Source organism: Oncorhynchus clarkii, chromosome 12 (genome assembly GCF_045791955.1).
Source record: "Oncorhynchus clarkii lewisi isolate Uvic-CL-2024 chromosome 12, UVic_Ocla_1.0, whole genome shotgun sequence".
Classification (NCBI taxonomy): Eukaryota; Metazoa; Chordata; class Actinopteri; order Salmoniformes; family Salmonidae; genus Oncorhynchus; species Oncorhynchus clarkii.
Genome location: NC_092158.1, coordinates 41,477,322 through 41,503,076, shown reverse-complemented (window position 1 = coordinate 41,503,076; position 25,755 = coordinate 41,477,322).

Genomic DNA, 25,755 nt, shown 5'->3' with positions numbered 1-25,755 from the left:
TTTTTCAACAATTGTTTACAGACAGAAGTTAACACACTAAGTTGACTGTGCCTTTTAACAGCTTGAAAAATTCCTGAAAATTATGTCATGGCTTTAGAAGCTTCTGGTAGGCTAATTGACATAATTTGAGTCAATTGGAGGTGTACCTGTGGATGTATTTCAAGGCCTACCTTCAAACTCAGTGCCTCTTTGCTTGACATCATGGGAAAATCAAAAGAAATCATCCAAGACCTCAGAAAAAATTGTAGACCTCCACAAGTCTGGTTCATCCTTGGGAGCAATTTCCAAATGCATGAAGGTACCACGTTCATCTGTACAAACAAGAATACGCAAGTATAAACAACATGGGACCACGCACCCATCATACCGCTCAGGAAGGAGACACGTTCTGTCTACTAGAGTTGAACGCACTTTGGTGCGAGAAGTACAAATCAATCCCAGAACAACAGCAAAGGATCTTGTGAAGATGATGGAGGAAACACGTACAAAGGTATCTTTATCCACAGTAAAACAAGTCCTATAACGACATAACCTGAAAGGCCCCTCAGCAAGGAAGAAGCCACTGCTCAAAAACAGCCATAAAATATCCAGACTGCGGTTTGCAACTGCACATGGGGACAAAGATCGTACATTTTGGAGAAATGTCCTCTGGTCTGATGAAACAAAAATGGCCACAATGGCCATAATGACCATCGTTATGTTTGTAGGAAAAAGGAGGATGCTTGCAAGACGAAGAACACCATCCCAACCGTGAAGCACGGGGGTGGCAGCATCATGTTGTGGGGGTGTTTTGCTGCAGGAGGGACTGGTGCACTTCACGAAATAGATGGCATCATGAGGGGGGAAAATTATGTGGATATATTGAAGCAAATTCTCAAGACATCAGTCAGAACGTTAAAGCTTGGTCGCAAATGGGTCTTCCAAATGGACAATGACCCAAGCATACTGGCTTAAGGACAAAGTCAAGGTCTTAGGTCAGTTAGGATCACCACTTCGTTTTAAGAATGTGAAATGTCAGAATAATAGTAGAGAGAATGATTTATTTAAGCTTTACAGCTTTTATTTCTTCCATCGCATTCCCAATGGGTCAGAAGTTTACATACACTCAATTAGTATTTGGTAGCATTACCTTTAAATTGTTTAACTTGTGTCAAACATTTCGGTAGCCTTCCACAAGCTTCCCACAAGCTTTCTTGGTGTCCAACAAGATTTCTCTTCCGTTAACCTTGTTCAGAACACCCCCAAAACAAAAGTAATGTGGTTTGGTAAGATGAATGTCCCTCTCCCCACTGAGCTTGAGGTAGTCACCTCATACAAGTACTTGGGTGTATGGATAGACGGTACACTGTCCGTCTCTCAGCACATACCAAAGCTGCGGGCCAATTTTAAATCTTGACTTGGTTTCCTCTATAGTATGCGCTCCTCTTTCACCCCAGCTTCCAAACTAACCCTGATTCACATGACCATCCTACCCATGCTAGATTACGGAGACGTAATTTATAGATTGGCAGGTAAGGGTTCTTTTGAGTGGCTAGAGGTTCTTTACCATTCGGCCATCAAATTTGCCACCGATGCCCCTTATAGGACACATCACTGCGCTCTACTCCTCTGTAAACTGGTCATCTCTGTATACCCGTCGCAAGACCCATTGGTTGATGCTTATTTATAAAACCTTCTTAGGCCTCACTCCCCCAATCTGAGATATCTACTGCAGCCCTCATCCTCCACATACAACACCCGTTCTGCCAGTCACATTCTGTTAAAGGTCCCCAAAGCACACACATCCCTGGGTCGCTCCTCTTTTCAGTTCGCTGCAGCTAGTGACTGGAATGAGCTGCAACAAACATTAAAACTGGACAGTTTTATCTCAATCTCTTCATTCAAAGACTCAATCATGGACACTCATACTGACAGTTGTGGCTGCTTTGCATGATGTATTGTTGTCTCTACCTTCTTGCCCTTTGTGCTGTTGTCTGTGCCAAATAATGTTTGTACCATGTTTTGTGCTGCTACAATTTTGTGCTGCTGCCATGTTGTATTGCTACCATATTGTTGTCATGTTGTGTTGCTATCATGCTGTGTTTTCATGTGTTGCTGTCATGCTATGTTGTCATCTTAGGTCTCTCTTTATGCCACTGTTGTGGTTTCTCTTTTCGTGATGTGTGTTTTGTCCTATATTTTTATTTTATTTTTTATACTTAATCCCAGCCCCTGTCCCCGCAGGAGGCCTTTTGCCTTTTGGCAGGTCGTCATCATAAATAAGAATTTGTTCTTAACTGACATGCCTAGTTAAATAAAGGTTAAACAAATCAAATCACAAATCAGATTTTCATTGAGCACAGAGCCTGTTTATTGTCTAGTAGCCTATCAAGTAAAAACAGATTAGAGCAATTCATCTAGAAATGGCACATCGGTCATCATTTCATAAAGGTTGAGAGAAGCACGTCCGCAATATGGATCATCATGCCTGTGAATGTATAAAATGATGGCTTTTGGAAAGAGTTACCATAGCAACAGCATATCATGAGTTCTGACTGCTCTGAAATGTGGATTATTACATTAACAAAAACACTTGTTCTAAAACAACACCATAGGCTAAATACTACATGTTTTAATCATTAGAATTGACCTGCTAATAGTATTTAGGGGAGGAAGTATGCAACCTGTTTCTTTAAATGCTCTCCATCTGCTACCATCTGTGTCTTTACAATTGCAGATATTATGGCAGATTTTTTAATGGCACCCTATTCCCTGTAAGTAGTGCACTATAAAGGGAATAGGCTGCCATTTGGGACATAAGCTATATTTTAAAAGAAGGTGCCTCTATGCTTCCCATGCCTCCTATTACCCATTCAGTCATGAACCCAGAGTTTTGATTTGATAATATTAATTATGCTTACATTACAACAATTTCTATACATGGAATATCGTAATAACGTTTATCTTCCTCCTTTATCTGGGGCTCCTAAGTGGTGCAGCGGTCTAAGGTCATTTTCTAGAAGTGTTATTCTTTTTTTTAAATGTGTATGCTATTTTCCCAAACTTTTAGCACACATGTCTTCCAATATACAGTATGTCAGGTACACATACATATACAATGCCTTCAGAGAGTGTTCATACCACTTGACTTATTCCAAATCATTTTGTTACAGCTTGAATTCAAAATGGATTAAATATATTATTTTCTCACCCACATAATGACAAAGTGAAAACATGTTTTTATAATTGTTTTCAATTTTAATGGAAAGTATTCACATGAGTTAATACATGTTAGAATCACCTTTGGCAGTGATTACAACTGTCTTTCTGGGTATGTGTCTAAGAGCTTTGCACACCTGGATTGTACAATATTTGGCCATTATAATTTGTTTTATCTTCAAGCACAAATCTCCGCAAGTGAAAACTAAATATTAGTCTAAAAGTGGAGATAGTGGATATCAAGTTTATAAGTTGCCTGGCTGGATTGTGCTATCAGATGGAACAGAGTAAATAGGCATTTTAACGTCATAGATTTATCTGGTGGCAACTTGTGGAATAGACACTGGCTGGAATGCGGTTTTAACCAATTAGTAGTTAGGAGTTGCTTGCCAAGACGACATTGAATGTTCCTGAGTGACCAGTTTTGACTTAAATTGGAATGAAAATCTATAGCTTGACTTGAAAATGGCTGTCTAGCAGTGATCAACAACCAACTTGACAGAATAAACTAACCCTAACCCGAACCCACTGGAATTGTGATGCAATGAATTATAAGTGAAATAATCTGTCTGTAAACAATTGTTGGGAAAAGTAGAAGTAGATGTCCTAACCCACTTGCCACAACTATAGTTTGTTAACAAGAAATTTGTGGAGGTTGAAAAACACGTTTTAATGACTCCAACCTAAATGTATGTAAACCTCCGACTTCAACTGTACATGTACAACTGAATAATGTCCTTAACCAGGCTTTGTAAAGCAATATCAGAGACCAGTAGTACAGTGAAGAGTGCAACGAGAGTAATGCAACAAGGTCCCTGAGTGTCACGCCCTGGTCTTAGTATTCTGTGTTTTCTTTATTATTTTGGTTAAGCCAGGGTGTGACATGGGTTTATTATGTGGTGTGTTTTGTCTTGGGGTTTTTCGTAGGTTTTGGGATTGTGGCTTAGTGTGGTTTTCTAGCATAGTCTATGGCTGTCTGGAGTGGTTCTCAATCAGAGGCAGGTGTTTATCGTTGTCTCTGATTGGGAACCATATTTAGGCAGCCATATTCTTTGAGTGTTTGGTGGGTGATTGTTCCTGTCTCTGTGTTTGTTTGCACCAGATAGGCTGTATAGGTTTTCGCGTTACGGTTGTTGTTTTTGTATTGTTCGGTTTTTTCATCGTCATTAAACATGTATCAAGAATACCACGCTGCATTTTGGTCCGACTCTCCTTCACCGCAAGAAAACCGTAACACTGAGAGGCAGTACTATAGAATGATCACACCCGTTTCTTGTTACATTTGAAAAAGTTAATGTGATGACTGCTATTTATTGAATAATTACCTACTACGTGTAATTATTACTCATTTAAATTAATAATGTAACATGTAACTCATTAGGAATTTGGGGCACCACGGGAAAAGTTTGTTTTATGAGTTACCGTCTCCCAAATTGATTAACTCAAGAATATATAGGTATCATACCAGTCACTAATTAATGATTTCCTCGTATCAGTCTCATTCTGAACATCATAGACTCCATATATCTGCACAAACCTGGGTCTCACTAATCATTCCGTACCACACAAATTGATTTGATTATTTATTTACTAACAAGCTAAATGATAACATAAGATGCACACATGGTATAGGTTATTGATTAGAAACTTAATACGATGACAACAGGTCCCTAGCGGAACAACACAATATGACACTTGTTACACAAGATGGAGATTTAAAGAGAGAGCTAGAGAGAAAAAGAAGCAACACTTGGATACATTTGTAAGCTACGCTTAGTGTAGCCCTAATACCCTTCCCCGAAATACAATTTCTTTGTGTAAGAAGTAATGTAATGATGTATTTACGTGTTGAAGGTCTTCCTCGTGTATCTCTGTTGGGTATCTCTGTTGGGCCCAGGCCTTAGTGGGCAGAGTTCTGCTTAGTGAGAAGGGGCCTGTTCCTCGGTGTAAGTCTCTGATTGTCCACAAGATGTCACAATGTCCTTTCTCTTAGTTGTCTGTTTACTTGTACTCATTCTGGAAGAGGGGTTTTCTGAGCCATGTAGATGATCCCAGAGTGGGGATGAGAGCAGTGAAGACAAAGGATGATTTGAAGAGAATAACCAGATGGTCCGGCTTGAATTAGATACAGAACAGCTACTAAACCACGCAGCTACTAAATGCACGTGCATTTGCAATATGTTTCAATGGGCATTTACCATCACGAATTTGTCATGCTCAAAAATCCTGCAGGAATGCGAAATTGACTGGCCCGATGAACTCGGGATGGCTGGGCAGTGATAGTGGTTCCTCTCCATCGCTCGTTGGGGTTGATTTCAGAATCTCACTTTGGTGTTGGAACCTCACTGTTTAAACATATTGCAAATGGACAAAAGTCACCAGCAAGTCACCGTCCATCAGTCAATTAGATATCATTCTGACACCAAACTGATACAAACTGACACCACAACCACTTTTTCCAACTCGTTTAGAAGCCAACTATCACATACTTCAGAGCTGGCCCAAAATTCACACCGCCTTCTGTTCAAATCATGATAAAAACGTAAAATATATAGTTACGTTCTACCTGTGGATCCAGTTCTGGCATTATGTGTAGGCCTATTTGAAGCGACCCCGAATCCCAAGTTTTGGCTCGATAGGTCATTTGGTGCCAGAGCAAGACCTTAATTGGTGCTGAAAATCCACTTTTTTCCATGACTTGCTACGCGGTCCTTGAATGAGCTATCGGACAGAAACGTTGGGGTCTGTCTATATGGGCGGAGGCGGTCGTAACGCACATAGTCTTGCGACTCTGGGACATTTCTAAATGTCAGCATTTTGGTGATGTAAAAATGAATTGAAGTTATTGCAAATGTACGGGGCTGTTTCTCGGTCCGAGAACCATCTAGAGTCACATAACTCACCACGCACTATCGACCTGAGCTCTAGAACAGGTTTCTAAAGTTTCAGAACTCTAGGTCTGACGGTTCTTTAATAGTTAGAACAAAGTTAACTATTGCAGGCACTGTCTGTCTCTACGCACCCCAATGTGCCCCTCCTTCCAAGCTGTGTGTGTGGGTGTGGGTGTGTGTGTGTGTGTGTGATTTAGATTTTCTTTGAAATTTTATGGAAGACATGACTGATTTACAGTTCATGAGGGTTGCCTAATCGCACAAATGAAGTTTTGGAAAGATCTGACTTTTTTAACCATTCGAAACAACCCCTGGGACATCAATTATGGCACTTCCGGTTGGCACAGGAAGCTAAAAGTAAAGACATATCCTTAATGGGGTAGGCTTTTACAGAATCCTGAGTTTTAAGTCTTTACGTTAAGAACTGACTGATTTACACAGGGTTGAATGCACTATTTCTATCAAACTGCAGGTTGGAAAAACTTTTAGGGTGATTTTAACCACTTCCGGTTGCTTCAGGAAGCTTAGAATCGACACAGGTAGACCTCATAGTGGCTTGATGGACTGTCATCAAGACAGGTTCATAAGGAATTCATAACCCACATAGGCTTCAGGTTGACTTTAGAGGAGCAGGCAATGTATTCCTATGGGGAGAGAAGTCATTGAAATCTGTGAGATCAAAAAACCCTGATTAACTGTTAAGGGTTAATGCCACACGGCCAAGGTTAGGCTTGCACAGATCGGGAGGACCTTAGGAACATTCCTGTTGTTGAATTGTCCTTCTAAACCTAATGGTTCCGCCGCTGTCCCCCAAAAGCCCCTGAAATTTAGGGCCAGGCCTCATTTTGAGACTGCTTTTTTTCACTGTTGCTGCACTCAGAGCGAGCTACGGTCAAGCGGGGCGTTTCGTTGAATTCGGCACAGTCTGGAGACTATGGTGATGCCATTTTTAGTGTTTATTTCAGAATGCCATTTTGGTGATGGTCCCTCTCCGTTTAAACTTATTGCAAATGTACAAAAGTCAACTAGCAAGTCAGTATCCATCAGTCAAATAGATGTCATTCTGACACCAAACTGATACCATCTGACACCAAACCCACTTTTTCCAAATCATTTAGAAGCCCACTATCACATATTTCAGAGCAGGCCCATAATTCACAGCGCCTTCAGTTTAAAACATAATAAAAACGTAAAACACATAGTTATGTTCTAGCTGCGGGTCCAGTTGACATTATGTGTAGGCCTATGTGAGGCGACCCCAAATCCCGAGTTTCGGCTCGATAGGTCCTTTGGTGCCCGAGCAAGACCTTAATTGGTGCTGAAAATACTTTTTTCCATGCCTTGCTACGGGGTCCTTGAATGAGCTATCGGACAGAAACGTTGGGGCCCATCTCTATGGGCCGAGCCGGTTTCAATGCACCTAGTCTTGCGTCTCTTTGACTTTTCTAAATGTCATCATTTTCGTAATGGTCAAAATGAATTGAAGTCATTGCAAATGTACGAGGCTGTTTCTCAGTCCGAGAACCTTGTAGAGCAAAGTAACTCACCACGCACTATCGACCTGAGGTCTAGAACAGGTTTCTAAAGTTTCAGAACTCTAGGTCTGACGGTTCTTTTTTAGCTCGAATCAAAGGTAACTATTGCAAGCACTGTCTGTCTATACGCACCACACTGTGTCTCTCTGTCCTAGCTGTGCGTGTGATTTTTTTCTAGGAAATTTTATGGGAGAAATGACTGATTTACAGTTCATGGGGGTTGCCTAATCACACATATGAAGTTTTGAAAAGATCTGAACTTTTTAACCCTTCGAAACAGCCACTATGACACCATTTAAGGCACTTCCAGTTGGCACAGGAAGCTATAACTAAACTCATATCCTGATTGGGGTATGCCTTTACAGAATCCTGCATTTTAAGTGTTTACGTTAAGAACTGACCGATTTTACACAGGGTTGAATGCACTATTTATCACAAACTGCTGGTTGGGTATGGAAAAACACTTTTAGGGTGATTTTAACCACTTCCGGTTGCTCCAGGAAGCTTAGAATCAACACAGGTAGACCTCATAGTGGCCTGATGGATTGTCATCGAAGACAGGTTCATAAGACATTCATAACCCACATAGGCTTCAGGTTGAATTTATGAGTGCAGGCAATGTATTCCTATGGGGAGGCTGCAAATTTTTTCAGCTTTTTGTTAAAAATCGCGCAAAATTTCAACGTCCTGCTACTCATGCCAGGAATATAGTATATGTATATGATTAGTATGTGTGGATAGAAAGCACTCTGAAGTTTATAAAACTGGTTAAATCATGTCTGTGACTATAACAGAACGTGTGTAGGAGGCAAAATCCCAAGGAAAACTGTTCACAAAAAACACAAAAATATCCCTCCGCCAGTCTCTGTATTGTCTATGGCAAGGGAAAATAGATAGCGTCCCGTTTACAGTTCCTACAGCTTCCACACGATGTCGCCAGTACTGGCAATTGAATTGAAGTTTATCCTTGGTTAAATGAGAAATAGGCACTTCCTGTCGTCGAGTCCACCGGAGGAAGTTATGAAAGTGAGAATATGGACCATGATTTCAAGACTCGCTGCTATTGAATACAGATCGCCCCGTGATCAATTTGATCGATTATTAACATTTACTAATGCCTAAAGTTGGATTACAAAAGTAGTTTGAAGTGTTTTGTCAAAGTTTATAGGCAACTTTTTTAATTTTAAAAAATGACGTTGCGTTTTGGAACAGTGCTTTTTCATGGATCAGACGGGCTTCATAAATGGACATTTTGGGTATACATGGACGGATTTAATCGAAAAAAAGACCCAATTGTGATGTTTATGAGACATATAGGAGTGCCAACAAAGAAGCTCGTCAAAGGTAATGAATGTTTTATATTTTATTTCTGCGTTTTGTGTAGCGCCGGCTACGCTAATTATTTTGTTTACGTCCCCTTTGGGTATTTCGGGGGTTGCATGTTATCAGATAATAGCTTCTCATGCTTTCGCCGAAAAGCATTTTAGAAATCTGACATGTTGGCTAGATTCACAACGAGTGTAGCTTTAATTGAGTACCCTGCATGTGTGTTTTAATGAAAGTTTGAGTTGTATCGAGTACTATTAGTTGTCACTCTGAAATTTCCGCTGATGTTGATGACGATAGATAAATGAAGTGAAGCAGAAAAATTATTGCTCTATTTTCATTTTGGACCTTTAATCCCAGAAAAATGGCCATAACTCAAAAACCGTTGAGGTCTAGACGCCATCTTGTTCGGGGCCAACTGCCCATTATGCCAAACCTATGCTCACCAAGTTTCGTCTTTGAAGTCTTTTCCGTTTAGGAGATAAGGCTACGTCGTGATTCGTGATGTTTTGTACATTTGCAATATGATTCCATTCGCCCTCTTCTGGGATTTACCGGGACAGCGGAAAAATGACGAAAATTGAATATTTTATAAAACGGAAACCGAATGTCCGAGAGTTCGTTTGATAACTTCCTAGAAGATCCGGCCCTGCCGTACGGCCTGACGCCGTCCGCAAATTTTACAAATGTTTTCGGACGTCTAGTAAGGGACCGTACATTTGCAATATGGACTTTCTCACTAACCATACGGCAAGCGTCAAAATGTTCCCTTAAGTTATGAAAGGAATCTGTGAAAATCTAACCCTAAATGTTGTTTCAACCAGTCATATTACATTTGTATTTATCACTCAGAGCTCTTAGAAAGTAGCTAGACTTCACTATCATTAGGGGTGTAGCATATATCCTATAGGACACCAAATTTGGTCAGAGTGCGAAGGCTTCATGGCGCGCTAATGACATGGGCAGTCTTCACTTGATTGACTGTAACTTTGCCAAATAAGCAACAATCAGGGTCAAACAAAGCTACCTAGATAGCCAATGAGCTGTGCTTTACGGGTGTATGCAGAAACCTCGTATCTGTTGCAAAATTTGGCTGCTAACCTTGTGCGACAGCAAGCCTTTTCCTTAGGGACAAATTGCAAGAATATTATGAAGTTGTGAAAACTGGGTGTTTTGCAAATGTTGTACTAACAATATGGCTACTAATACTGGAAAAGCTAAATCAAAGTCCACGTATACAGATTTGAGGATATTTTTGCTGAAAATGTAATGTAAATGTGTCCTTCACGGTTTGCCCAAATGTACCTGGGTGACTTCACACTAAATCTCATGTAGCTTGCACATACTTCAAGTTATCAATCTGAAACGTTGCACATACACTGCTGCCCTCTTGTGGACACCAATGGAATTACAACCAGAGTGATGACTTGATTTGGAACCTCTCTGTTGCATTTCAAAGATGGTGGTAGAAGAAAACACAAAACATTTTTTTTTTCTTTGTATTTTTTTCTGCCAGATCTATTGTGTTATATTCTCCTCTCCATTCAATTCACATTCAATTCACGTTTCCTTTCAAATGGTACCAAGAATATGCATATCCTTGCTTCAGGGCCTGAGCTACAGGCAGTTAGATTTCGGTATGTCATTTTAGGCGAACATTTAAAAAAAGGGGGCTATCCCTAAGAAGTTTTAATCTTTAGCCCCATTCATCTCTTTAAGGGTTGATCCGAGTGTTCTGTCCTAACAAGCACCCAAGCTAACTGGCTAATGTTGGCTAGCTTGATCGCTACTTCCAGACACAAATGAGAGAACAACTCACTGACCATTTTACTCACCCTAGCAGAGCTGGTTATACTGTTTTTATGTTATCCAGAGCGTTGTTGACTGCAACTGTGCTGCTGGCAACAATTTACACTTTTTTGCCAATGTTTACTGACACCGGCCATATTCAACGGGTGTTTAGAGTTCGTAAATTTGCCAGTTATTCTGCTCTTTGGCACACTCAGACGAGAGTGCTCTGAAATCAGAGTAGATAGCCAGAGCGAATTTACCAGCTATGTCTATCAACAGTTGTGGCAGTGACATGCTATTGAAATGGATACTTGCACAGTGGAGTATTTTGTTAAGACATATAGCTAGCTAGCTAGCTAAACAATGAGCCATAATCCCAACTCATGACGTTACTACCCAGCTTGAATTTGCAGGTAGCTAACCAACCAGGTTCAATGTTAGCTAGATAGCATTAGGCTATAACTAGCAAAGCAAATGGCTCTCAGATACAAATAATAAGATCATACATGTAACGTTAGCTAGCAAGCCAGCCAGCTAACATTAGCTAGCTAACATTAGCTAACAGTACACTTTAACTTGAAATGAAATGACTTTCTGCCAAAATTAGAAATTTATAATATCTGAAAATGTAGCTTGCTAGACGATCTTACCCATATACACAATGCATGGATGCTTATCCTTGTCACAGATCCCATGGTTGCCCTTAGGTTGAAGATGTAATCCAGACACAGGTGTTTCCTCCATCTCCTTAGCTATCATACTCTAATTCCACTGATTTCAAAAGTCTATCCTCCAGAAAGTGGAAAGCAAAACACTGATGCAGTTCTACTAAGCAATATATAAAAAAGCAGAGTTAGACAGCATTAGCAACACATACTGACCAGCTCAGATAGACAGAAGCCTGCTATATTGCAGACCAATCCGAACTCATCTCTCCAGCCCACTCATTATCTTAGCCAATCATGGCTAGCGGGAAGGTTGCTGACTTTTTCTGTGGCCAACTAGGCTTGTAATTTAACCATTTTATTCATATTTGTGTATTTACAGATGGCATACACATTTGTTATTAAGGCACATGAAAGTTCACATGTTCCAGAAGGCATTTCTGCCAAAAAACACATTTTGATTTAAAAAAAAGTTTACGTTCAAATGGCTCTCCTGTGAAGTAGTGACCTGCGACATACGCCTAGTTTTCTGAAACAAGTCACATATACATAAGTGGCTGTACAGTATACACCACTGCCAATATGCAGCTGAGATATGCAGCTGAGATACAGTATTTCTGACCAACTTGAACTCTGGTGGCAGAACTAATTGATGATGTGAACCAGATGTTAGGATTAAAACCGTATGTATTTTTAAAAGACTTAGCATCAGAGAGCAGTGAACAAGGGTGACTAGAAGAGGAACATTTTATATAGCACATTTTCAAATAACCTAGAGAAACATTTAAATACTGAATTTGGAGGCGCTGGTAAAGGGTGTAGCAAAAACATCAGGAAGATTTCTGGAAAATAAATCCACACTTTTGTCAAGAATAATGACTGACTTCTCAAGTCACGAATATTGCAAATTCTAGTAGGACCGACTTGTTTCTCCGAAAAGATTAAGGAAATATTACAACTCTGTTTTTTTTTCAATGAAAATGGTATGAGATATCTAGACTTGTTGATTTACTGTACAGTATTTGACTGATTAGAGAAAATACTAAGAGCGCAGTATTAGAAAAATAATGAGTTGCTTTTGAGTTGATGACCTCTCACTCAATGAGAGGCTTTTCTTCCTGAGTCTTCCAGACTCTGGGTATGTATCTGCACCACTGACCTTGCGGGGGTCCAGAGAAACTGTGTTATGGCAGTGCTCACAGCAAGAGCTGTGATGATTAAGTAGAATCCCTCTGGGCTGCGAATTTCACCTTGTTTGTCCTGCAAACCGGATTAAAAAAAGGAAAGGCTGGCCATCTGGGGAGATGTGTCGACTAACACTTGCATCGATCCATAACAAAGTATACTTGAGAGATTAACTACACATCCTCTGGACATAGTGCACTTAGTCAAGGAGGACATTTCCCCAAAGCCATCCCACTGGGCACACCACGTAATTTCAACGTGGATAATTGGGTAATATTTAGTTGAGACGTTGATCAGCTGAGACAACCTATATTTAGTTGAGACGACCTATATTCGCCCACTCAAAATACAGCCAAAAGTTAGTTGAATTTTCAATGTATTATCACTATGCTTTCAACCATCTAAAAGCATAATTATTTTCCAATGGAAGAACAATGTCAGATTTTTGCTTTTAGTGGTCAATCATTTTTACCATATGCTCTTATCAAGAGCAATTTACAGCAGTGAGTGCATACATTTTCCTATTGGTCCCCCGTGGGAATCAAACCCACAACCCTGGCAACGCAAGCACCATGCTCTACCAGATGAGCCAAATGTGAAAGACATTTCGGTATAAAAGGTTTATTACAACGCTTTCAACCATTTAAAAGCACAGCAAAGTTCAAATGGGAATGTGAGATATTTTGTTTATAAATACACCAGATTAATATACCGATATTATCATGGTACTTCATCTAATAGCAGAACCAAATGACCTGTATTCAGTTGAAATTACATTAAAGGTACATGGTGCAAGTGATAAATGCCGTGTGAGATTCTATGCAGATTATTAAAGCAATTGTGAGGATCTCCACAGATATGCGACGAACGAAGCATCTTGAACATGCATGCTTTCTATGATCACATAAGAAGAAATGTATAGTTACAGTATCTTCAAAATGTGGCTATGGATGTGTTACTCATTTTAAAGGGGACGTTTACCTAAAACTCCAACTTTCCTAAGTGATTCCATACATTGAATCTAGTTTGATTTGATTTATTTCAATTTTTTGTTGAGATAGAGAAGTGAATCCAAGAGAAGTTATTAATTTGTAGACAAACTGGAATTAAAGCCAGACTAAGTCAGTGGCACCGATGGAACTATCCAAGTTGTAGATAAATCTCCTTCAAATGTTGATATTTGGTTGCGTTGACAACCAAACACAATTCAATATCACTACATTCAGTATCATTAAATGTGCCATAAATTAGATTTTGAAACCCTATGCCTATTGAAGTGTACATTTTTTGTTGAATTCTGGTTTGAATTTAAACAATAGCTGTTGATGACTGCATACTATATACAGGTGCGTTCTGAAAGTATTTAGATTTTCATTTTTCCACATTTTGTTACGTTACAGCTTTATTCTAAAATGTATGAAATTGTTTTTTTTCTTTATCAATCTACACACAATACCCCATAATGACAAAGCAAAAACAAGTTTAGAAATGTTTGCTAATTTCAACAATAACAGAAGTGAAATATCACATTTACATAAGTATTCAGACTCTTTACTCAGTACTTTGTTTAAGCACCTTTGGCAGCGATTACAGCCTCTTGTCTTTTTGGGTATTATGCCACAAGCTTGGCACACCTGTTTTTGGGGAGTTTCTCCCATTGTTCTCTGCAGATCCTCTCAAACTCTGTCAGGTTGGATGGGGAGCTTCAAAGCTATTTTTAGGTCTCTCCAGAGATGTTCGATAGGTTTCAAGTCTGGGCTTTGCCTGGGCCACTCAAAGACATTCAGAGATTTGTCCCGAAGCCACTCCTGAATTGTCTTTACTGTGTGTTCAGGGTCGTTGTCCTGTTGGAAGGTGAACCTTCGTCACAGTTTGAAGTCCTGAGCGCTCTGGAGAAGGTTTTCATCAAAGATCTCTCTGTACCTTACTCTGTTCATCTTTCAATCGATCCTGACTAGTTGCCTCTGAAAAACATCTTTCAGCATAGGGATGGTGCCAGGTTTCTTCCATACGTGATGCTTGGCATTCAGGCCAAAGAGTTCAATCTTGGTTTCATCAGACCAGAGAATCTTGTTTCTCATGGCATGAGAGCCATTTAGGTGCCTTTTGGCAAACTCCAAGTGGGCTGTCATGTGCCTTTTACTGAGGAATGACTTCCGTCTGGCCACGCTACCTTAAAGGCCTGAATGGTGGAGTGCTGTAGAGATGGTTATCTTTCTGGAAGTTTCTCCCCTCTCCATAGAGGAACTCTGGAGCTCTGTCAGAGTGGCTATCAGGTTCTTGGTCACCTCCCTGACCAAGGCCCTTCTTTCCCGATTTCTCCGTTTTGCTGAGTGGCCACCTGTAGGAAGAGTCTTGGTGGTTCCAAACTTCTTACATTTAAGAACGGAAGCCACTGATGGAGGCCACTTATGTAGGCCACTATGTTCTTGGGGACATTCAATGCTGCAGAAACGTTTTGGCACCCTTCCCCAGATCTGTGCCTCAACACAATCCTGTCTCAGAGCTCTATGGACAATTCCTTCGACCTCATGGCTTGGTTTTTGCTCTGACATACATTGTCAACTGTGGGACCTTATATAGACAGGTGATTGCCTTTCCAAATCATGTCCAATTAATTGAGTATACCACAGGTGGACTCCAATCAAGTTGTCAACTCAAGGATCCTTGTCAACTCAAGGATGATCAATGGAAACAGGATGCACCTGAGCTCAATTAATGGGTCTCATAGCAAAGGGTCTGAATACTTATGTAAGTAAGGTATTTTAGTATTTTATTTTGAATACATTTCTAAACTGTTTTCAGTTAGTCATCATGGGGTGTTGTGTGTGGATTGATGAGATCCACTTTAGAATACTGCTTTGACGTAACAAAATGTGGAAAAAGGGATGGGGTCTGAATACTTTCAGAATGCACTGTAGGCCTAAATAGCATCATTGATACTAGGATTACCAGGACATGCACTGCGAGCATGCGCAGGCAAGTGTCTTTACTGATATTTTCAACCTCTCCCTGTCCGAATCTGTAATACCAACATGTTTTAAGCAGACCACCATAGTTGCTGTGCCCAACACTAAGGTAACCTGCCTAAATGTCTCCCGACTCACGTCTGTATCCATGAAGGGGTTTAAAAGGCTGGTCATGGCTCACATCAACACCATTATTCCAGAAACCCTGGACCCACTCCAATTTGCATACCGCCCCAACAGATTCACAGATGATGCAATCTTTATTGCACTCCACACTGCCCTTTCCCACCTGGACAAAAGGAACACCTATATCAGAATGCTATTCATTGACTACAGCTCAGCATTCAACACCATAGTGCCATCAAAGCTCATCAATAAACTAAGAACCCAGGAACTAATCACCTCCCTCTGCAACTGGATCCTGGACTTCCTGACAGGCCGCCCCCAGGTGGTAAGTGTAGGTAACAACACATCCGTCAGGCTGATCCTTAACACGGGGGCCCCTCAGGGGTGCATGCTCAGTCCCCTCCTGTACTCCCTGTTCATCACTCATGACTGCACGGCCAAGTACGACTCCAACACCATCATTAAGTTTGCCGATGACCCAAAAGTGGTAGGCCTGATCACCGAAAACGACGAGACAGCCTATAGGGAGGAGGTCAGAAACCTGGCCGTGTGGTGCCAGGACAACAACCTCTCCCATCACTAAAGCATACAGTACATAGAATTTAGGCGGTGGAAAGCCAACTTTTTAAAAGTTTTCTGGGGTACCTCAACCTGCAATTTGAGCAAAGGAACATTGCCTCTTCAAATGGAACAATTCTAATGTACTGAAATAAGGGACATCTTTATGACATGTGACTGGAGAACAGACAATTTAGCAATTACATCGTGAACATTTTATTTTGTTCAATTCATGTTTTGAGTATTACCTCTTGGCAGACCATAGCCTGGGTTTAATAACTGAAATACATTACAGAAACCGGGGAAAGCTGCAACTGAGAGAATGGCAGAAGGACCCTTAATTAATGTCAAATTATCGTTAAATGTATGATTGCTGCTCTATTATTAACTTTGGTAAGTTTATGCCCTTAAACCATGTTCCTTCCCTTTTTAATTATGACCCTGGCAATTATTTTATTAGTTGTCTCGACTCCACAAGCAACGATTTGACAAACATTTTATGGGCATTCTTTGGAACTGTGACTTCCTAAGCCACCAGTAATTCTCTTGAGACAATTTTATGTCCAGGAATATCTTCAGTGTTAAAACTTTACTGTAGGGATAATTGGGGTACCAGTGCTTTGACGACCAGGAAGTGCTGTATAATTTATTAGCATATTGTTAGTGCCCAAATTGAATTGAGTATTTTTGTGTTGTTTTCATACTGAGCAGTCTGTTAGGGTAAGGACTGCTGACCTGACATAATGTGTTTTTTGGTGAGTGTCTCGCTCATCATAAGGAGTAGACCAAGATGCAGCGTGGTATGTTTCCATCCTTTATTATGGAATAGAAAACTTCAAAGAATAAAAACAACAAAGCGAACAAACTAAACGTGACGCTAATATAATGCTCTCAGGCAACTATACATAGACAAGATCCCACAAAGCACAATGGGAAAATGGCTACCTAAATATAATCCCCAATCAGAGACAACGATAAACAGCTGCCTCTGATTGGGAACCATACTAGGCCAACATAGAAATACAATTCACCTAGATAACCAACTCTTAAATCACACCCCGACCTAACCAACATAGAGAATAAAAGCTCTCTATGGTCAGGGCGTGACAGTACCCCCTCCCAAAGGTGCAGACTCCGGCCGCAAAACCTGACTCAATAGGGGAGGGTCCGGGTGGGCATCTACCGTCGGGGGCGGCTCCAGTGCGCTGCGGGGGGAGTACCCACTCCCGCGCGTGGACATGTCATCGGAGGAACCAGACTGTGGCTCGTTGCCGGAAGAACAAATTGTATTTGTCACATCTTCCTTAACAACTTCATGAACAACAGCTTCATAAACAACAGGTGTAGACTAAGTGAAATGCTTACTTACAGGTCCTTTTCCAACAATGCAACCAGAGTTAAGAAGAACTTAGAGAAAAAGCTGATGACTGATGTGGCAAACTCCTCAACGTTATTCGATGAATCCCAGAACATATTCCAGTCAACGCTAGCGAAACACTTCTGTAGCTTAGCATCCGTTTCGTCGGACCACTTCTATTACAATGTTGGGTGTGTGTACAGTGTGTGTGTTAGTGAGTGTGTGTGTCTCTTCACAGTCCGCATATTGCTGTGAGGTGTTGTATTATCTGTTTTTAAATCTGATTTTACTGCTAGCTTGAGTTACCTGATATGGATGAGCGTTCCATGTAGTCATGACTCTATGTAATATTGTACGTTTCCCAGCCTTTGTTCTGGACTTGGGGACTGTAAAGAGACCCCAGGTGGCATGTCTTGTGGGGTATGTATGGGTATCTGAGCTGTGTGTTAGCTGTTTGAACAGACAGTTTGGTGCTATCAACATGTCAATACCTCTCACAAAGACAAGTAGTGATGCAGTCAATCTCTCCTCTACTTTGAGCTAGGAGAGATTGACATGTATGTTCTTGATATTAGCCCTCTGTGTACATTTAAGGGCCAGTCGTGCAGCTCTGTTCTGGGCCAACTGTAATTTGCCTATGTCGTTCTTTGCAGCACTGGACCAGTAGTCCAGGTGTGATAAAACTAGGGCCTGTAGGACTTAGAGTATTTGGTTGAAATGCTCAATTTGTCTATGGTCTACCTTACATCCATAGCTATAGAATATTTGCACAGCACATACAGTGGGGCAAAAAAAGTATTTAGTCAGCCACCAATTGTGCAAGTTCTCCCACTTAAAAAGATGAGAGAGGTCTGTAATTTTCATCATAGGTACACTTCAACTATGAGAGACAAAATGAGAAAACAAATCCAGAAAATCACATTGTAGGATTTTAAATTCATTTGCAAATTATGGTGGAAAATAAGTATTTGGTCAATAACAAAAGTTTATCTCAATACTTAGTTATATACCCTTTGTTGGCAATGACAGAGGTCAAACGTTTTCTGTAAGTCTTCACAAGGTTTTCACACACTGTTGCTGGTATTTTGGCCCATTCCTCCATGCAGATCTCCTCTAGAGCAGTGATGTTTTGGGGCTGTTGCTGGGCAACACAGACTTTTAACTCCCTCCAAAGATTTTCTATGGGCGGGTGTTTGGGATCATTGTCATGCTGAAAGACCCAGCCACGTTTAATCTTCAATGCCCTTGCTGATGGAAGGAGGTTTTCACTCAAAATCTCAAGATACATGGCCCCATTTATTCTTTCCTTTACACGGATTAGTCGTCCTGGTCCCTTTGCAGAAAAACAGCCCCAAAGTATGATGTTTCCACCCCCATGCTTCACAGTAGGTATGGTGTTCTTTGGATGCAACTCAGCATTATTTGTCCTCCAAACATGACGAGTTGAGTTTTTACCAAAAAGTTATATTTTGGTTTCATCTGACCATATCACATTCTCCCAATCTTCTTCTGGATCATCCAAATGCTCTCTAGCAAACTTCAGACGGGCCTGGACATGTACTGGCTTAAGCAGGGGGACACGTCTGGCACTGCAGGATTTGAATCCCTGGCGGCATAGTGTGTTACTGATGGTAGGCTTGTTACTTTGGTCCCAGCTCTCTGCAGGTCATTCACTAGGTCCCCCCGTGTGGTTCTGGAATTTTTGCTCACCGTTCTTGTGATCATTTTGACCCCACGGGGTGAGATCTTGCGTGGAGCCCCAGATCGAGGGAGATTATCAGTGGTCTTGTATGTCTTCCATTTCCTAATAATTGCTCCCACAGTTGATTTCTTCAAACCAAGCTGCTTACCAATTGCAGATTCAGTCTTCCCAGCCTGGTGCAGGTCTACAATTTTGTTTCTGCTGTCCTTTGACAGCTCTTTGGTCTTGGCCATAGTGGAGTTTGGAGTGTGACTGTTTGAGGTTGTGGACAGGTGTCTTTTATACTGATAACAAGTTCAAACAGGTGCCATTAATACAGGTAACGAGTGGAGGACAGAGGAGCCTCTTATAGAAGAAGTTACAGGTCTGTGAGAGCCAGACATCTTGCTTGTTTGTAGGTGACCAAATACTTATTTTCCACCATCATTTGCAAATAAATTCATTAAAAATCATACAATGTGATTTTCTGGATTTCTTTTTCTAATTTTGTCTGTCATTGTTGAAGTGTACCTGTGATGAAAATTACAGGCCTCTCTCATCTTTTTAAGTGGGAGAACTTGCACAATTGGTGGCTGACTAAATATTGTTTTTGCCCCACTGTACATTCAAACAGTAAATGTAATCTGCCAGAGTGGCAAAGGTGTTGTCCACGGTTGAGTAATCTGACTTAGATATAGTATGAGAATGGATTGCAGCCTTTGTACGGGCTAGGAAGCCAAATGTTACAGCTCTGCATCCGCAAGTAAGGTGAGAAAGTATCATATTAAACAAATGTATGACACACATTTTCTTTCAATTCTTCTTTGTGCGGAGGGAGAATTTACTCTAACATGGACATATATTTCACTACGAATAACCATCCCTGACATATTTGTGACCGACCTTTGCAAATCTCTGAGTCTAGAAATGCATATGTCCTTTCTCTCATTAGCAGCGGATCCAATAACATGGAGTGTTTCTTTGACCAGTAAGAACTCTGTGTAAATTGATTGAAACCCTTCACACTTGGAGTTCAGGTCACTGTTTGTTATGTCTAGCTAGGACAACCAATGGCGCTGAACTTGCAACATGCCACATGTCCAATTATTCAGTCGTGCAAGTATAGCTGAACACATACTCACAATAAGTCAAACAATTTGCTGATAAAACATCAAAAATAAGGAATTTACTTTCCGTAACAAATAAACATATTCCCCAGATTTTAATGGGTCAACACGGTCCTGCTAAAAATTTGTCAGGCCACGGGCAAAGAGGATGGAGAATTATGCACATGATAAGACAACTAAAGTCATTGGCATGACCATATCCCAAATAAGCATGCACAGTATGCAAAATTGATATACAGACTTTTTCTTGTCTATGACTAGGAAAAAAGTAATGGCGAAATCATGCTGATGTCATGTTGTCTTTACGTACGATTACACATTAAATACTACATTCGTAGTTTGTGAGGAGTAATGGCTGATAGTCCCATATATCACACAGGCCCAAACTATACATAGTCCAATAGATGAGCTCGAAAATGTTTTGATTTCTCATGCTGAACAAAACCTGATATAGTGCCATTTCAGTAGATTCTTGGGTGGGCATGTAGCGCCATAGTGTTCGTTTACAATTTCATGGTTTACAAACAATGGAGTAAAACAAGCTTGTATTTTGGGTTCTGATGGGGTACTACATTTGAACAAAGCTCATGAGGTATTTTAAAGTTATATTCCTCCATAATCAATGGGTATATAAAAGTACAAAAAATGATGTACCAATTGCAGATTGCCTCTTTAACACATTACATTTTATCCCCCACATAGTGACCACAAAATGTTGGTAGATACTTGTGGATAAGAATTATATATAACATGTTCCAAAACAGTTATTTCAAATTAAGCAATATGATATGTATGGCTTGTTATTTAGGTATATCTGATGATTTGAATTATATATAAAGTATGGGAGACAATACTTACCATATTGATGAACATGAAAGCACTGTTTTATTCGTCACATGCTTCGTAAACAACAGGTGAACACGCTTACTTATGGACCCTTCCCAACAATGCAACGAAAAATAAAACAGAGAAATAATAGAAAAGTAATAACATGTAATAATAAACAATGGCAGAAACATTATGTACAAAAAAAATTAAGATCAGCGAGAACCCCCCCCCCCCTCTCCAGCAACTGCTTTAGGAAGGATGCCTGTATCTTTGTAGTGACTGGGTGCATTGATAGACCATCCAAAGCATAATTAATAACTTCACTACGCTCAAAGGGATATTCAGTGTCTGCTTTTTTTGTTTACCCATCTATCAATAGGTGCCATTCTTTGCGAGGCATTGGAAAACTTCCCTGGTTTTTGTGGTTGAATCTGTGCTTAATTTTCAATACTCGACTGAGGGCCTTACAGTTAATTGTATGTGTGGGGTACAGAGATGGGGTAATCATTCAAAAATCTTACATTTTTGGGATAGGGGCCAGCATTTTAACTTTTGGATGAATAGCGTGCCCAGAGTGAACTGCCTCCTACTCTGTCCCAGATGATAATATATGCATATTATTATTAGCATTGGATAGAAAACACTCTGAAGTTTCTAAAACTGTTTAAATTATGTCTGTGAGTATAACTTCTTGACACACCCCATCCTGTTAGCGGGATCATTTTCATCAACACCCGCTGAATTGTAGTGCGCCATATTCAAATAAAATTACTAAACATATTTAATTTTCATGAAATCACAAGTGCAATATAGCGAAACACAGTTTAGCTTGTTGTTAATCCACCTGTCGTGTCAGATTTTGAAAATATGCTTTACAGCAAAAGCAATCCAAGCTTTTGTGTGAGTTTATCGATCACTAGACAAAACATTATGAACACCTAGCATCAAAGTTGCATGGTCCCGAAAATCAGAAAAGCAATCAAATGAATCGCTTACCTTTGATTTTCGGGTGTTTTCACTCACGAGACTCCCAGTTACACAATAAATGTTCCTTTTGTTCCATAAAGATTATTTTTATATCCAAAATACCTCCATTTTGTTTGGCGCGTTATGTTCAGAAATCCACAGGCTCGAGCGGTCACGACATCGCAGACGAAAATTCCAAATAGTATCCGTAATGTCCACAGAAACATGTCAAGCGTTTTTTAGAATCAATCCTCAGGTTGTTTTTAAAATATATAATCAATAATATATCTTCCGGGACAATCTCTTTTTCAATAAGAGAGGGAGAGACAATGGCTGCCCCACTCTGTTGCACAAGCAAAACTCATGCGAACACCCAGCTATCCACTGACGCAAAGTTATCTTTCCCGCTAATTTTTCAAAATAAATGCCTGAAACTATGTCTAAAGACTGTTGACACCTTGAGGAAGCGATAGGAAAAGGAATCTGGTTGATATCCCTTTAAATGGAGCGAAGGCAGTCTATGGAACATGGTGCTTTCAAAATAAAAGCCACTTTCTGGTTTGATTTGCCTCAGGTTTTTGCCTGCAATATCAGTTCTGTTATACTCACAGACAATATTTTGACAGTTTTGGAAACTTTAGAGTGTTTTCTATCCTAATCTGACAATTATATGCATATTCTAGTTTCTGGGCCTGAGAAATAGACAGTTTCAAATGGGTACGTTTTTCATCCCAAAAAATCAAAATACTGCCCCCTACACTCAACAAGATAACAGAACTCCTATGGCAGGCGAAAACCTGGAAGTGGACAACCAGGTTTCCCACTTCCAACCAGGAAGTGGGACATCTGATGTTTGTAGTTTTTCAGAGCTTGGCCTACCGAATACACTTTGAGATATGGATAAAGTTGCACTTCCTACGGCTTCCACTAGATGTCAACCGTCTTTAGAAACTTGAATCAGGATTCTACTATAAAGGAGGGGCTCATGAGACCTCTTTGAGTCAGTGGTCTGGCAGTGTGCCTTGGTCAGTGGTCCCGACAGAGTTACCTCTCGTTCCAGTGCTTTTCTGAAGACAAAGGAATTCTCCGGTTGGAGCATTATTGATGTTTTATGTTAAAAACATCATAAAGATTGATTCCATACATCATTTGATGTCACGTTCTGACCTTTATTTCCTTTGTTTTGTATTTATTTAGTATGGTCAGGGCGTGAGTTGAGGTGGGCAGTCTATGTTTGTTTTTCTATGATTTGGGGATTTGTATGTTTCGGCCTAGTATGGTTCTCAATCAGAGGCAGGTGTCATTAGTTGTCTCTGATTGAGAGTCATACTTAGGTAGCCTGGGTGCACTGTTTGTTTGTGGGTGATTGTCTATGTTAGTTGCTTGTGTCAGCACAGGTTTCATTTATAGCTTCACGGTCGTTATTTGTTTATTGTTTTTGTATAGTTTGTATTCAGTGTTCAGTGCTTTCTTTTATTAAATACTCATCATGAACACATACCACGCCGCATTTTGGTCCTCCGATCCTTCTCGCCTCTCCTCTTCAGATGAAGAGGAGGACGACCGTGACATTTGACATGTTTCTAAAGGACTGTAACGGAACCTTTTGAGTTTTTGTCTGGATGAAGTGCCTGCGCCTCATGAAGATGGATTACTGGGCTGAACACGCTAACAAAAAGTGGCTATTTGGGCATAAATGATGGACTTTATGGTACTTTATGGAACAAATCAGTCATTTATTGTCGAACTGGGATTCCTGGGAGTGCCTTCTGATGAAGATCATCAAAGGTAAGTTAATTTTTATAGTTTTTCTAACTTTGTTGATTCCAAAATGGCGGATATTCCTATGGCTGTTTTGGGTTCTGAGCACCGTTCTCAGATTATGCTTTTTCCGTAAAGTTAAAAAAAAATCTGACACAGCGGTTGCATTAAGGAGAAGTCTCTTTAATTCTGTGAATAACACTAGTATCTTTTATCAATGTTTATTATGAGTATTTTTGCAAAATCACCGGATGTTTTGGAAACAAAACATTACTGCATGTAAGGCGCCAATGTAAACTGAGATTTTTGGATAAAATATAAACATTATCGAACAAAACATACATGTATTGTGTAACATGATGTCATATGAGTGTCATCTGATGAAGATCATCAAAGGTTAGTGATTCATTTTATATATATTTCTGCTTTTTGTGACTCCTGTCTTTGGCTGGAAAAATGGCTGTGTGTTTTTTCGACTTGGCTATGACCTAACATAATCATATGTTGTGTTTTAGCTGTAAAGCATTTTTGAAATCGGACACGAAGGGTAGATTAACAAGATGTTTATATTCAATTTGCTGTATTGGACTTGTTAATGTGTGAAAGTTACATATTTAAAAAATATATCATTTTTGAATTTCACGCGCTGCCTTTTCAGTGGAATTTTGTCGAGGGGTTCCCTGCCCTAGAAAGGTTACTACATAGAAAGGTCCATGTAGTATTTTGTGTAGATGGTAGAAAAAAAGTATTTTTAATCCCAATTTGTAACACAACAAAAATGAAGGGGTGTGAATACTTTCTGAAGGCACTGCACCTAGAGTACAGGGCAGGTTTCCTGTCACATTTCTTAAGTGACACAATATATAATATCATATTATATACCATGGTAATCAGTAGACTTCAGGGAACACTTATATACCTTTTTTAGAGTGTGAAAGCTAACTGGTATTTAATAAGCCACTTTGAAAGTGAAAATATCACAATTTTACTGCAAGGTCTGATGATTTGTCATCATTGTTGCAATCATCAAGGTAAAAAAAACACATCAGTTTGGTTGTTGATTAAATGTGTTCCCCAAATAAATAAATAAATGTTAAGCTATATTGAGGTCACGTAAACCTGACACAGGGGAAGCCATGACACAAAATGTAACAATTGGCAAAAGCCCTTTCACCACTGACCTATAGGCGGCGCTACAGGATGACCTGAGGGTTTGCTGAAATTACACTGCATCAGGTTTTGTTCAGCTTGAAAAATTATACAAGTGTGCCAATTTTCACACTTCTATACCAAATCAAACAATATGCTATTTTTGGGGAGCTTATCTACTGGACAAAAATGTATATTTCAAAGATCTAAAGGAACACAGGGAAACATTTGAAACATGTACACACATTGGAGACATTTATATGAAAGAAAATCACTATTTGAACTCAAACTGAGTTTTTATGGACGATAGAATAAAATGTGTGTCTCAAATATTTCCCCCTTAAGTGAAGTTATTAGAGAGATTGCCATCTAGAGGACACTACATTTGGTAACCATTAATAAAACTGATGTAAGCATTACTTTCATCCTGCTGTTATGGCTGACACTATTTCAGGTCTAACCCCTTTCTTAATTAAGATCCCATTGCTTTTAAATTGTTCTTTCTGCAATGTCATGGAAATAAACTAAATGTATTTCAGTGGATTTATCCTCAACTTTTAAATACCGTTTACAAAAAATATACAACTTAAAAAACACTCATACCTACAGTACCATTCAAAAGTTTGGACACACCTACTCATC